The 15,130-nt window shown below is 43.7% G+C and overlaps 1 protein-coding gene across 1 annotated transcript in view; it reads right to left on the bottom strand.

Annotated features, from left to right (window-relative positions):
• The window catches only part of LOC128691998 (anoctamin-7-like), a 639,071-nt gene that overhangs the window by 499,189 nt on the left and 124,752 nt on the right, over positions 1-15,130 (bottom strand). The gene's annotated exons all lie outside the window — the stretch shown is intronic.

Raw genomic sequence — 15,130 nt, forward strand, 5'->3', positions numbered from 1 at the left:
GTAGTCAAGGTGAGACTCTCAGTGAGGAGGGTAGTCAAGGTGAGACTCTTAGTGAGGAGGGTAGTCAAGGTGAGACTCTCAGTGAGGAGGGTAGTCAAGGTGAGACTCTCAGTGAGGAGGGTAGTCAAGGTGAGACTCTCAGTGAGAAGGGCAGTCAAGGTGAGACTCTCAGAGAGGAGGGTAGTCAAGGTGAGACTCTCAGTGAGAAGGGCAGTCAAGGTGAGACTCTCAGAGAGGAGGGTAGTCAAGGTGAGACTCAGTGAGGAGGGTAGTCAAGGTGAGACTCTCAGTGAGGAGGGTAGTCAAGGTGAGACTCTCAGTGAGGAGGGTAGTCAAGGTGAGACTCTCAGTGAGGAGGGTAGTCAAAGTGAGACTCTCAGTGAGGAGGGTAGTCAAGGTGAGACTCTCAGTGAGGAGGGTAGTCAAGGTGAGACTCTCAGTGAGGAGGGTAGTCAAAGTGAGACTCTCAGTGAGGAGGGTAGTCAAGGTGAGACTCTTAGTGAGGAGGGTAGTCAAGGTGAGACTCTCAGTGAGGAGGGTAGTCAAAGTGAGACTCTCAGTGAGGAGGGTAGTCAAGGTGAGACTCTCAGTGAGGAGGGTAGTCAAGGTGAGACTCTCAGTGAGGAGGGTAGTCAAAGTGAGACTCTCAGTGAGGAGGGTAGTCAAGGTGAGACTCTCAGTGAGGAGGGTAGTCAAGGTGAGACTCTCAGTGAGGAGGGTAGTCAAGGTGAGACTCTTAGTGAGGAGGGTAGTCAAAGTGAGACTCTCAGTGAGGAGGGTAGTCAAAGTGAGACTCTCAGTGAGGAGGGTAGTCAAGGTGAGACTCTCAGTGAGGAGGGTAGTCAAGGTGAGACTCTCAGTGAGGAGGGTAGTCAAGGTGAGACTCTCAGTGAGGAGGGTAGTCAAAGTGAGACTCTCAGTGAGGAGGGTAGTCAAGGTGAGACTCTCAGTGAGGAGGGTAGTCAAGGTGAGACTCTCAGTGAGGAGGGTAGTCAAGGTGAGACTCTCAGTGAGGAGGGCAGTCAAATGTCACATGTGCAGCAGTTGGGTATCTTTACTCGGCTCCATGGTCTGGAACGACATCGTTCCAGACCATGGAGCCGAGCTCTTCTCCAGGCTGAGGGATTGACCACCTCAAATAATTCTCTCCAAGGTTGACGACCTGATCACATCCTTTTTATTTCATTACTACTGTTCCCTTTGTATTTGACTGAAAAAGCCTAGTGTGTGGGCGAAACATTTCATCGGTAAAGATACCCAACTGTTGCACATGTCTCTTAATCTTCACCTTATGGGTATTTTATACCATTTTCAACAACACATGATGAAAGTGTCTGCTCCACAAGTGTCGTCCGTCACTTATGTGTGTGTGTTTATCACTGGCTTATACTAGACCGCACTTTGTATCACAAAAAACTCAAAATGAAGGGATTTCGATATGCTTTTAGTATGTTATAGATTGCCACATTCTAAGACCTTTATAGTCCTATGACTTGCCGTAACGTTCATGTTTGTTTTGTGTGAACCACCTTCTCCGAGGCCTAGAGTGACACTGCTTCACATCTCAGTTCCTCACTGTACTTGGGAAGAGGTCTGGGCTTTTTGATAGGCTACTTTTGGATGAAAAGGAGTTTCCTTATTGGATAGAGGCCGTGTTAAAAATTTAAGGAGCCCTTGAAAGTCTCTAATTAGGCATGGAAAAAAAGTAGCATTATAGCGAGTCTTGCCCGTCAAATTAAAGTCATTAAATACAACACGTGTGAATTAATGAATATCTCATGTTCACACCACTGACCATTTGACGAATTTTAACGTAATGTCAAATACAGTTAGGTGACAATACCGACATTGCAGTCGGGTTGCGTCTAGTATCATGGCCATTTTTTTTTTACAGAACCAGAACTTTTGTATTAAAACACACTACTGGAACCACATCATGGAGAAGAAAAATCTAGTCCACAGTTTCTTCAGCGTGGAAACTGACACCATGTATTATCAACATAGTTCAATATTTGACATTCAATATTCAATATTCTCCATAGCTATCAATCGGGCTTTAGAAGATCTTACTCAACCGACACCTTCCTAATTAATCTGAGAACTGAAATGTCAAAGGGGAACCTCATAGGTATGGTAACCTTAGACCTTCAAAAGGCCTTCGATACTGTCAACCACAATATATTATGTAAGAAACTTCAAGCTATCGGTATAGGTTCTGTAGACTGGTTTAAGTCCTACCTTAGCAACAGGAGACAAATTGCCAAAATCAACAAAACGGAATCAGAACCCCTGCCGATAGCATGTGGAGTTCCCCAAGGTAGTATTCTGGGTCCCTTATTATTCTTATGTTATGTCAATGACATGCCTATCAGTGTCAAGTGCAAACTCCTACTATATGCAGGTGACAGTGCTCTGTTAGTGTCAGGTAAAGACCCACAAGATATAGCTAATGTTTTAACACTGGAACTGGAGTCCTGCAGCAAATGGTTAGTAGACAACAAACTATCATTACACCTAGGGAAAACTGAAGCCATTCTCTTTGGCACGAAACATAAACTGAGAAGGGTAAATAATTTTAATGTCCAGTGTAATGGGGAGCCCATCACTTTGGTTTCATCAGTAAAATATCTGGGAATCCCCTTTGACTCATGCATGTCAGGAGAATTGATAGGGAACAGTGTAGTAAAGAAAGCGAATGCCAGACTGAAGTTCCTGTATAGACAAGCACAGTGTCTACCTACTGAGGCTCGCAGGACCCTATACAATGCCATATGGATTAAGCTTGCTCTTCATGGTACTCTGCCTTGACAAAAAAACTGAAAGATAGACTGCAAATCACCCAGAACAAAATCATAAGATTCATCCTGGGGCTGGGACCAAGAGAACATGTAGGCCAGGATGAATTACAGCAGTTGGATATGCTGAATGCTGAAGACAGATTAAAACAACTGAAGCTAAATCTTGTTTATAAAATTACTCACAGACAGTGTCCAGAATATCTTGCTGTCAATTTTGTCAAGGTTGGGAACCAAAGCAATCACAGTACAAGGGGGAGAGAGCACAACTTTGTAGTACCCACAGTCAGTGGCCAGGCTTCAAACACCTTTTATTGTACAGCAATAAAGGAATGGAACAGACTACCCGCACATGTCAAAGCCAGTCATAGCATGAACCAGTTCAAGAAGAGTGCCAAAAGGTGTCTGATGAATGTAGCTACAGAAAGGGAGGGGAATGATTTTCTATTTTTTAGCTAACATACGTGTAAATTTTACCATATTCCTAGTAATGACCCTCGTATTGTAGATAGTCTTAATGACCCTCGTGTAGTAGATAGTCTTTTTAGTATGATAATAAGATGTTATCTTCATTATAGAATAATATGAAAATATTATAACCTTTATATTATAATTATAAGGTAAAAGGACCCTAATGGAAATAAGTTACTCGGTCTGACTTTTTTTGGGTTATCCCAGGTTCTCTACACATATGCTGCTATGTATGATAAACTATGTAACTGTATTTGTGTATACCTGAATAAACTTACTTACTTACTTGACTGTCTAGTCAGTTTTGAGAACATAAAACATTAAGAAAACTCATACATTCTACTGAGCTACCTGACGCTTTCATATCTCAACCAAAGAAAAGATAATCCCTAAAATATTTGTTTAATCAAGTGGGATAAAAGACAAGACGTATCTGAAATGCATTTCACTATAAATCTAAAGAAATATGTGTAAATCTGAAGAAATAATTGTAAATCCAGAGAAATAACTGCAAATCCAAAGAAATAACTCTAAATCTAAAAAAATAACTGTAACTCTAGAGAAATAACTCTAAATCCCAACAAATAACTGTAAATGTAAAGAAATAACTGTAAATCTATAGAAAGAAGTTTAGAAAAAAGTAAAATTCTCCCTAATAATCCAAAGCCAAGCTAAACTAACCGAGAACAACAAAAATTTAATTTGGTGAGCCAGCAAGATCTTTCAGAAATGAACGAACTGCAATTAGGAGGAAATTGCGTATTGTAATTTTAAATAAAAGAAATCGTGTCTTTGTACAACACTCTGAAACACGTGCAGGTTTTTAAACCACCATTACGATGATAACTGCAGATCAACGACGATCATTCTGAACACTTGGTACCTGCTGCCGAGGATCGCAGACAGGTGCCTCACTCGCATCACCCGCATCATGTAGCGTAACACTAACCTACATGATAGCGCCCACGGTACGGCACCTGCTGCGTCAGGTGTTGCTCAGCAAGTGGCAACACCCTGCGCCACTATTACTCAGTGAGTCAACATAAGTGAGGCTGCGGGTCCAGGCAAGGTTGTTCCACATACGCAGCTATGGGTTATAACTATGACCATAATTTATAAAGGGGTGTACCGGTAAGCCAGCGGAAGGCCTAGGTCAGATGACCAGAAGCTCCAACGGCGGGTGGTCATCTAAGACCCGCGTCAGGAAACACCTGTGTTTCATGAGGAACCTTACCTTACCTAACCTAACCTAACCTAACTCAGCTATGGCAACGAGCTAATTTCAAGGAGGAAGAGGGATGGGGGGTCAGGGGATGTGTGCCTTGATGCCATTGAAGGGCGCGGCTATGCAGCTGCTCTCCTCTTCCTCTGATCAAAGCTCATTACTTCCGATTCTCCAGGCGCCGTGTAACAAACGAGTTTAGAGTTACCCCGTGAATGTATTAATTATAATATGTTAAACCCAGTCAACGGAAACTTTCCCTAAGATCCCCATTGCTGGTAACTCCTGCTAAGATCCCAAATTACTGGTAACTACTGCTAGGATCCCTATTACTGGTAACTACTGCTAAGATCCCAAATTACTGGTAACTACTGCTAGGATCCCTATTACTGGTAACTACTGTTAAGAATCCCATTATCGGTAACTACTCCTAGGATCCCCAATACTGGTAACTACTGCTAGGATCCCCAATACTGGTAGCTACTGCTAGGATCCCCATTTCTGGGAACTACTGCTAGGATCCCCATTTCTGGTAACTATTACTAGGAGCCCCATTTCTGGTAACCACTGCTAGGATCCTCATTACTGGTAACTCCTGCTAGGAGCCCCATTTCTGGTAACTACTGCTAGGAACCCCATTCCTGGTAACCACTGCTAGGATCACCATTACTGGTAACTCCTGCTAGGAGCCCCATTTCTGGTAACTACTGCTAGGAGCCCCATTTCTGGTAACCACTGCTAGGATCTCATTACTGGTAACTGCTGCTAGGAACCCCGTTTCTGGTAACTACTGATAGGAGCCCCATTTCTGGTAACCACTGCTAGGATCCCCAATACTGGTAACTACTGCTAGGATCCCAATACTTGTAACTACTGCTAGGGTCCCCAATGCTGGTAGCTACTGTTTGGAACCATATTACGGGTAACTACTGCTAGAAACCCTATTACTGGTAACTACTACTAGGATCCCCATTACTAGTAACGACTGGTAGGATCCCCATTACTGGTAACTACTACTAGGATCCCCATTACTAGTAACTACTGCTAGGATCCCCATTACTGGTAACTACTGCTAGTATCCTATTACTGGTAACTCCTACTAGGATCCCCATTACTGGTAACTACTGGTGGGATCCCATTACTGATTACTGCTAGGATCACATTACCAGTAACTAATGCTAGAAGCCCCATTACTGGTAACTACTAACAGGTTTCCATTACCGGTAACTACTGGTAGGATCCCTATTACTGGTAACTACTGCTAGGATCCCCATTACTGGTAACTACTGCTAGTATCCCATTACTCGTAACTACTGGTAGGATCATCATTATTGGTAACTACTGCTAGGATCCCATTACTGGTAACTCCTGCTAAGATCTCCATTAGGAACCTTATTACTGGTAACTACCCTAGCAACACTATTACTGGTAACTACCCTAGCAACACTATTACTGGTAACTACCCTAGCAACACTATTGCTGGTAACTACCCTAGCAACACTAATACTGGTAACTACCCTAGCAACACTATTATTGGTAACTCAGGTGAAGAGCTTTGTTACCAGTACCACTGCTAAAATTTATTGTTATTTGGTAAACATTTTGGTGTCTGGCCTCGTAAAGCCTTTACGTTCATTGAGCACTGTGGGGTGACTTAGTTAATGGATCTCTCCCTTTCCCAGCCTTACCCCCTATCTCTCTCTCTCCCTCTCTCTCTCTTTCTCTGAGTCTCCCTTTGTCACTACCTCTGTTCCTTTCCTTTTCTCTGTCTCTTTTCCTCTCTTAGTTTCCCTATGAATAATACAACCAGAGCTTGGGTAAGTTGGGGAAGGGAGAAGGATAGGTAAAGATGGAATATGAAGGAGGTGTTGGTGAGGGGTGAGGAGAGGAGAGGGGGGTAATAGAGGCAAGTGACCCAACCACTGTGGAGTATAATAATATAAATGTGTGTCTTGTGTTATGCATAATCAGATGACTGTATATACCACACCACCCGTCAGACGACTGTATATACCACACCACCCGTCAGAGACACCCATGTATACAAGATACATACATGCATGACACTGAATTGGTGGAAGGTACATTTTTTTCTTTTTTTTCTGTAACGCAGGAGGCAAGTTGTTTACGCTAGTTACAAGGCGCGTGCTAGAGCTGGTGGTCAGCTGATCTGATTCCGAGGTGGTGTCCTGCCGTTGATGGTTTTCAGATGTTACTTGGTTAGATGTCAGGTATCATCGGTAAAGATAGTTTTATTTTTCTTAAAAAAAGATTAGCTCTGGTAGTATCCATTCCTCTGTATCTTAAGGAAGTTCATTTAGAATCTTTCGTCTTGGGAAGTCCTTCTTGTGCATGAAACGTCGGACTCTTTGTGGGAAGGACATTCTGTGGGTTTTATGGGGAGGTGTATTGATGATGTAGGCAGTAGTATTAGTTGACTGGGGTGGGGTTTTCCTTGTCTAGTATATAGAGTTATTACATGGCATATAGTTATCGTTTCTTTAATTTGTTCAGCCCGACATTTATTGCGTTAATCCTCTGTTGGATTTGCAGATCTTCCATTCTGATTCTGTCCGTCAGTCTGTTGCTTGTGATAAGGCTGAGTGCCTAGTTCTGAACTCTTTGTAGCTGTAATATGTTGTTTTTTTGCTGTTAGTGACATGAGCACGCAAGGATATTCCAGTATAGGTTTCATTATCTTCTTATATAGTAGGCGCTTCTTGTTATGAGAGAGGACCTAATTAAACCTGTATAGCTTACTAAGGTGGACTTTTGCTAAGTTTACCTTTTTGGTGACATGTGATGTTTCTCTTTATCTCTCCAACTCTGCCTCCTTCTCTATGTCTCTTCCTCTCTGTCTGTAAGTTTCCCCTGGTTTCGTCCCCTATCTTTCTATCCCTCTTCTTCTGTCTCTCGTCTCTGTGATTTTTCCCTTGTTTCTCGTTCTTTCTCTTCATTTCTCTGGCTCTCGCACTCTCTGACTTTTTCCCTGTCTCTTCCTACCTCCCTTTGTCTCTCCTTCTCAGTCGCTGACTTTCACGTTGTCGTTTCCTCTCTGCTTCTCCGTCTGTGTGTCTCTGTCTGCCACTGTGAAGCCTATTCACAACCAGGTAAAGATGCAAGAAGCACTTAACTACAGTGTCATTGACCCGCATTCTCTCTTAATTGCTGGGAAAAATTATCAGTGGAAGGTTGGTGACACACAAGGAGAGGTTGAGCCACGTTTTGGAAAATCCCTCACGTATTTAGGGAAGGAAAGGTCCCTCTGTCACGAACTTGCTGCGATGCTGCGAAAGAATATCGGAGATCAAGTATCAAATACAAGTCTTTGTGTAAACTAATTTTATTTTGGGCTTGAGTGAAGCATTTCAGACAACAAAACATCTGTCGACTGGAAGAGTCGGCATAGGTGTTACAAGATAAAGTGTTTAAATAGTTCAAAGATTATATAAAGAACAAAGATAACGTGATGGGTGGCTGGAATAAATGGGGCCCCACAAGGAGAGACACTCAGACCTTTACTTCTTTAATATACACAAATGACCTGCTTAAGAGGATATTACAACCCAGGAGTCTCAAAGGCCTGTTATCCTGGGAGTAAAGGGAACAAAATAAACACAGCAGAAAAACTTTTGACTTGTATTATCCTTCACCAATTTAGAACAGAAGTATGTACACTATATACACTATGTACAACAATAGGTATCAGTGCACTCCACGGTAAGCAAGGCAGAATAGAAGCCACTAGAGAGCAGACCGTGTTTCAACCAGCTCTAGAATGGGAATGACAAGGGCAGACAGGTGAGTGGTACCCACAACACCTCTGCGATTGTCAAAATCATCTTCTCATTGGCTGGAACCTGGATACTGATTGAACGACGGGGCCCCATCATCAACCCTTAGTACCTGGTTCGCTGGTTGGGGGAGATAGCCTTTCAGTGAGGGTGTGTACATGCGCCGAATAAAGGTTACGTACTCTTTGCATGCCATAGGGGATCAATTCTTGTGTATCTGTTTGCTGATGAAGAGGACTGAGATAAGCTACACGAAGACTGGAACCTACTGTAGAAATGGTTCAATAAATGACTGCTGGAGTTCGGTTTAAACCAATTGTAAACTGATGATAGTAGTGAAAGAGCAGATACAGAACATAAACTGGGAGAGAAATAGCTACAAAAAAGTGAACAAAAATAAGAACGCAGGAATAATCATTACACCTCTCCGATCTGTATATTCTTACTTTTTCTTATTATTCTTATAAAGAGGAAATACAGTTAGCTCTTGTTACCACTATATAACTACCACAGAGTATGGTCGCAGTACACTCAACAGTCATCTAATTTTGTTCCTTTAGATAAAATTCCTTCACTCTGAAGCCTTCTCATCTGCCTTGCCATCCATAGTTCAGTTCCACTTTTCCCCATCTCTCTCCACGTTTCTCAGCACTTCTAATCCTCCCATTTCTCTGTTCAGTCTTCCGTCCTCTTCCTCAGCTTCTCTCCTTCCCTTCTATTATCTCCTTCCGTTCTCTTCCTCTCTTTTACTCTGGTATCCTATTCTTCCTCCTCACACTCTGATGTTCCCTCTCATCTCTTCTTCGCATCCTTTCTCTTCCATCTCCTTCCGTCCTTCCTCGCACTTTCCACTCCCTACCTCTCCTCCCCACCCCTTCTTCCCACCCCACCCTCACACACCCACTCATTCCTTTCTTCTTACCTTCCCTTACGTCAAGTAACAAGATCTCTGACAAATCAACTTCCCCCCTGTGAGTTGACTTTCCTGAACTTAGCGGCGGAGTTGACACGACTGGCACGGCCTCTGGACATGTGCCGTACACGAGCCTAAGACACGCACATGATGACACTGAGCTACGTCTCGGCTGGGACACGCTCGTGTAAGACATGGAGCAGGGAGAGGCAAGTTATCTTCCATTCATCAGTGTCCGGAAACTGTCCCCGTCTCTTCTTCCTTCCACGCTCCTCACACTCAAAATTTTTTCCTCCTACTTTTTCTCATCTTTCTTCTCTTCTTCCTCCTCCTCTATCCTCCTTTTAGTCTTACTCCATCTCCTCTTGCTCCTCCTCCTACTTCTCCTCCTCCTCCGTCGGTCCTCTGGCCACCAACTTTCTGGCGTTTTTCTAGTCCGGTCACTTCTCTCTTCTCCTTTCCCTTCTTTCCGCTTTTTCTTCCCTCTTCTCGTCTCGCAGTTCCCTTCTCATCTACCCATCTTTCTCCATGATTCTCTTATTCTCCTTGCCCATTTTTCCCCTCATACATTTCCCTTCTTCTTTTCCCAAGTTTTTCTTGTCTTCACTTCTCCTCCGGTTCTCTACCTCTTTATGGCTTTTCCTCTCTTCCTTTCTCCACCTCCATCTCTCCTCATGTCTCTTTAAACGTCTACTGAAACGCTTAAGTCTCTCAGTAGACTTGGCCTAAATGGATCTTCTCAACAACATCACAGAGCCCAAGTCTGGAGCGCGACACTCACTCTCGCTACTATCTCTCTCTCTCTCTCTCTCTCTCTCTCTCTCTAAGTTGTATATCAATGGTATACAACACAGACGAGGTGATGAATTAGACAAATATGAAACCTCTGGGTATCTTTAATTGTAGACGTTTCGCTATCCAGTGGCTTTATCAGTACAATAAATACATGGACATGATGTGAAGACTAGAAATGTATGCAACAGACAGTGTAACATGAGGTAATCAGTCCCTCAGCCTAGGAACATGTGATGAGCACCGTGGTTATATATATTTCTACAGTCTTCATAATGTGTCCATGTACTGTTTTGATAAAGACACTGGATGGGGAAACGTCTGCAATTAAAGATACCCAGATGTGTAACATCTGGGTATCTTTAATTGTAAACGTCTCTCTCTCTCCATCTATCTATCCATCTATCTATCTATCTCCCCCGTCTCTTGATCTCACCTCATTTCCTAAATGAGGTAACTTTCCTTAATCAGCTATCTTATCCGCCAGTGCTCCAGTGTCAGCTCTTCAGCTGACTGGTCTTGAATTGCAAAACCAAACTCAGCACTTGACTGGTAAGACCAAACTCAGCACTTGACTGGTAAGACTAAGATCAGCACTTGACTGGGAAGACCAAACTGGAGGACCTGAATTAGTATCAATCTGGGAGACCAAACTAGATGTGTTGTCTAGAGTGCAGGAGAAATAACACAGAGAAAGCTAATGTACGTCTGTCTTTCTAGCAGTAAGTGTATTATTTTTTATAAAAGGTTAAGAAAACCTTCAAGTTGATTGATGAGACACTTGTGCAACACTTGGGTATTTCTATTTTCTCCAGCCATTGGATTCTTCAGTCTAATACTGAGAAGAACGGTGGAAGATGTGGAAGAATTTGAGGAAATCATTCCTTCAGCCTGGAGCAGATGTATTCATTTCATCAATCTTAAAAAAATTAAATATCATCATATGCTGTACTTTTCTTAAGATTGATAGGCTAAGTAAATCGATTCCAGGCTGAGGGACTAATTACCTCAAACTTCCCCTTCCCTCCTCATCTTCCGCTGTTTTCTGTATTGGACTGAAGAAGCCGCTGGCTGGCGAAACGTTTCCAGAATAAAGATAACCAAATGTTGCAAAAGTGTCTCATTTATCAACATCTTAGGAGATGATGCAGGTAATTCTTCTAAGCTTACCTAACCTAACCTATAGGCATGACCTACTTCACTAGTGGGGGTTTCCACTGGTAACTTCGCCTATCACTGCTTCATCTTATCTGAGTAACTGAGTGTCACGAGTGGCTGGGTGTAACAAGTGGCTGAGTATAACAAATGTCAGAGTGACTGAGTGTCACAGGTGCCTGAGTGAGTGCAACAAGTGTCTTGAGTGACGAGTGTAATAAGTGTAATAAGTAGCTGAGTGTAACAAATGTCTGGGTGGCTGGGTGTAACAAGTGTCTGAGTGGCTGGGTGTAACAAGTGTCTGAGTGGCTGAGTATAACATGTGTCTGAGTGACTGAGTGTAACAAGTGTATCCGTGGCCGAGTATAACAAGTGTCTGAGTGGCTGGGTGTAACAAGTGTCTGAATGGCAGTGTGTCAAGTGTCCGAGTGACTGAATGTAACAAGTGTGAGTGACTGAGTGTAACGAGTGGCTGAGTGTAGCAAGTATCTGAGTGACTGAGTGTAACAAGTGTATGAGTGTCTGAGTGTAGCAAGTGACAGTGTAATAAGTGTATGAGTGGCTGGGTGTAACAAGTGTCTGTGGTATACAAACACCTTCTCCGAGAGATGCTGTACTTGTATCAAGATTGATGGACTGAACTCATCAACTCGAGGCTGAGGGACTGATTACCTCAATCTTATCTACCACCATTCGTCTGTGTTGGACTGAAGAAGCCACTGACTGGCGAAACGTTTCCGGAATAGAGATACCCAAGTGTTGCAACAAGTGTCTCATTTACCAAGTGTACTAACATAGAAACCTCCAGCAGTACACGATAAACAAGAACACAGGCACAGCAGAATGTCAACAATAAAAGTAATAAAATTACAAACAAGCAAATGAGAAAATAAACAAACATAAGAAGTACACACAGTGGTTTGGTTTGTTTTGAAACCAAAACACAAGTGCAAAACCAAGGTTCACTGGGGCAGTTTCTCGCTCTGTGTCGAGGTTCATCACGTCATGACTTGATAAAGATCCTTAGGAGAGGCACAGACCCTCGGGTGATCCGGTGACCTTGTTTGAGTCCTCCCTCTCTCTCACACACTATCCCTCTCACTCCTCTCTCTGTCTGTCTGTCTGTCTCTGTCTCTCTGTTTCTCTTTCTCTCTCTTCCCTTTTAAACTCCAGTATTCCATTCCTTCCCACTCACTTGCCCTTCCCATCTCCCACACACATCCTCCCACTTAGTCGTTTCCCCCTGGTCTCTTATTCACCCTTTCCCTTTCTCCCTTAACAATCTCTACCTCACTCTTCCTCTCCCACTCACTCACTTCGCTATCCCTTACCCTCTTCCATTCACATCTTCCCTCCCACTTTCATCAATAAATTCGTCAGTCCCACATGGCCACTTTAGCTAAGTGTCGACTATCTGCAGCGAACAGACATTTAAAGTGGCATGGTACAGAAGGCAGATTTCAGACCAGATCAATGACTGCTTAACCGATAGCAAGCAGAGATTAGTTTTTATTTAGAGATGAAAAAGTGTATGAGTGGCTAAGTGTAATCAGTGACTAGGTATGACAAGTGCTTGAGTGGCTGTGTGTATAACGTGTCCGAGCCTGAGTGGTTGAGTGTAGCAAGTGTCTGAGTGGGTAAGTGTAACAAGTGGCTGAGTGTAACAAGTGTCCGAGTGGCTGAGTGTAACAAATGTCTGAGTGGCTAGGTGTAACAAGTATTTTAGTGTAGCAAGGGTTAAGTTGCCCAGAGTAAGAAGCGTCTCAGTGACTGGTTGTAACAAGTGTTTGAGTGTAACAAGTACTGGTCACTTATAATGGTTGGTACTGGTCACTCTTATAATGACTGGTACTGGCCACTCTTATAATGGTTGGTACTGGTCACTCTTATAATGACTGGTACTGGTCACGCTTATAATGGTTGGTACTGGTCACTCTTATAATGACTGGTACTGGTCACGCTTATAATGGTTGGTACTGGTCACTCTTATAATGACTGGTACTGATCACGCTTATAATGGTTGGTACTAGTCACTCTTATAATGGTTGGTACTGGTCACTCTTGAAGAATTGAGACAGTTATGCAACATATGGGAATCTTTATTGAAGAAACGTTTCGCCACACAGTGGCTTCATCAGTCTAATGCGAAGTAGAAATGGGTAAGGAGAGGAGGTAATCAGTCCCTCAACCTGGAATCTGAGGTAATCAGTCCTTCAACCCGGGATCGATGTGTTCAGTCCATCACTCTTGTAGGAAGTACAGCAAAGGACCAGAGAGGTGGCTTATATACTGCAGTCAGGTGAGTCGAAGCAGGAGGAGGGCGGGATCACAGTGGGACCTGCCACTAGTGTTAGTAGGTCGTCGTCCAAAGGTTGGACAAGCGATGAAGTCTTTGTACCAAGATCCCATGATGTTACAGTGTCTGACAGATGTGATGAATGGTTTAGAAAACCGACAAGTTGAAGAACTGAGACACTTATGCAACACACACACACACACACACAAACACACACACACACACACACACACACACACACACACACACACACACAAGGAGAAAGATCTTGGGGTGAGTATAACACCGAGCATGTCTCCGGAAGCACACATCAATCAGATAACTGCTGCAGCATATGGGCGCCTGGCAAACCTGAGAACAGCATTCCGACACCTTAGTAAGGAATCATTCAAGACACTGTACACCGTGTATGTCAGGCCCATACTGGAGTATGCAGCACCTGTTTGGAACCCGCACTTGATAAAGCACGTCAAGAAACTAGAGAAAGTACAAAGGTTTGCAACAAGGTTAGTTCCAGAGCTAAGGGGAATGTCCTATGAAGAAAGATTAAGGGAAATCGGCCTGACGACACTGGAGGACAGGAGGGTCAGGGGAGACATGATAACGACATATAAAATACTGCGTGGAATAGACAAGGTGGACAAGGACAGGATGTTCCAGGGAGGGGACACAGAAACAAGAGGCCACAATTGGAAGTTGAAGACACAAATGAGTCAGAGAGATAGTAGGAAGTATTTCTTCAGTCATAGAGTTGTAAGGCAGTGGAATAGCCTAGAAAATGACGTAGTGGAGGCAGGAACCATACACAGTTTTAAGACGAGGTTTGATAAAGCTCATGGAGCGGGGAGAGAGAGGGTCTAGTAGCAACCGGTGAAGAGGCGGGGCCAGGAGCTAGGACTCGACCCCTGCAACCACAAATAGGTGAGTACAAATAGGTGAGTACACACACACACACACACACACACACACACACACACACACACACACACACTCACACACACACACACACACACACACACACACACACACACACACCCACACACCCACACACACCTACACATCCACACACACACACACACACACACACACACACACACACACACACACACACACACACACACACACACACACACACACACACACACACACACACACACACACACCCACACACATCCACACACATCCACACACACACACACACACAAAACACACACACACACACACACACACACACACACACACATACACATACACATACACACACACCTCCCCCTCCCCACCTCTCCCTCCTTCCCCCTCTCCCTCTCCCACTCACCCACTTGCTTCTATCTCCTTCCCACTCCCCCTCCCCACTGCTCTCCCACATAGCCACAGTTTCTCCACTACCTCCCCCCCCACACTCTGACATACACAATACTAACCTAACATACAGAATTACATAGGTTTCCCACTCTGAGGCAATCAGGATAAAACAAAAATGGGTTGCCAGAGAGCAACAAGAAAAACCAAGGGACAGGAGGAGGAAACTGCAAAGGAAGATTGGGCAGCAGAGCTCACAAAAAGGGAACATGAATGGGAAAAGAAACTAGAAGAATTTAGCATGAGAATGGAAGAGAGGATAGACATGGAAAGCAGGAAGTGGGAGGTGCATGTCAAAGCAGCAGAGGCCAGGATACAGAGTTTAGAAGAGGA

Source organism: Cherax quadricarinatus, chromosome 6 (assembly GCF_038502225.1).
Source record: "Cherax quadricarinatus isolate ZL_2023a chromosome 6, ASM3850222v1, whole genome shotgun sequence".
Lineage (NCBI taxonomy): Eukaryota > Metazoa > Arthropoda > Malacostraca > Decapoda > Parastacidae > Cherax > Cherax quadricarinatus.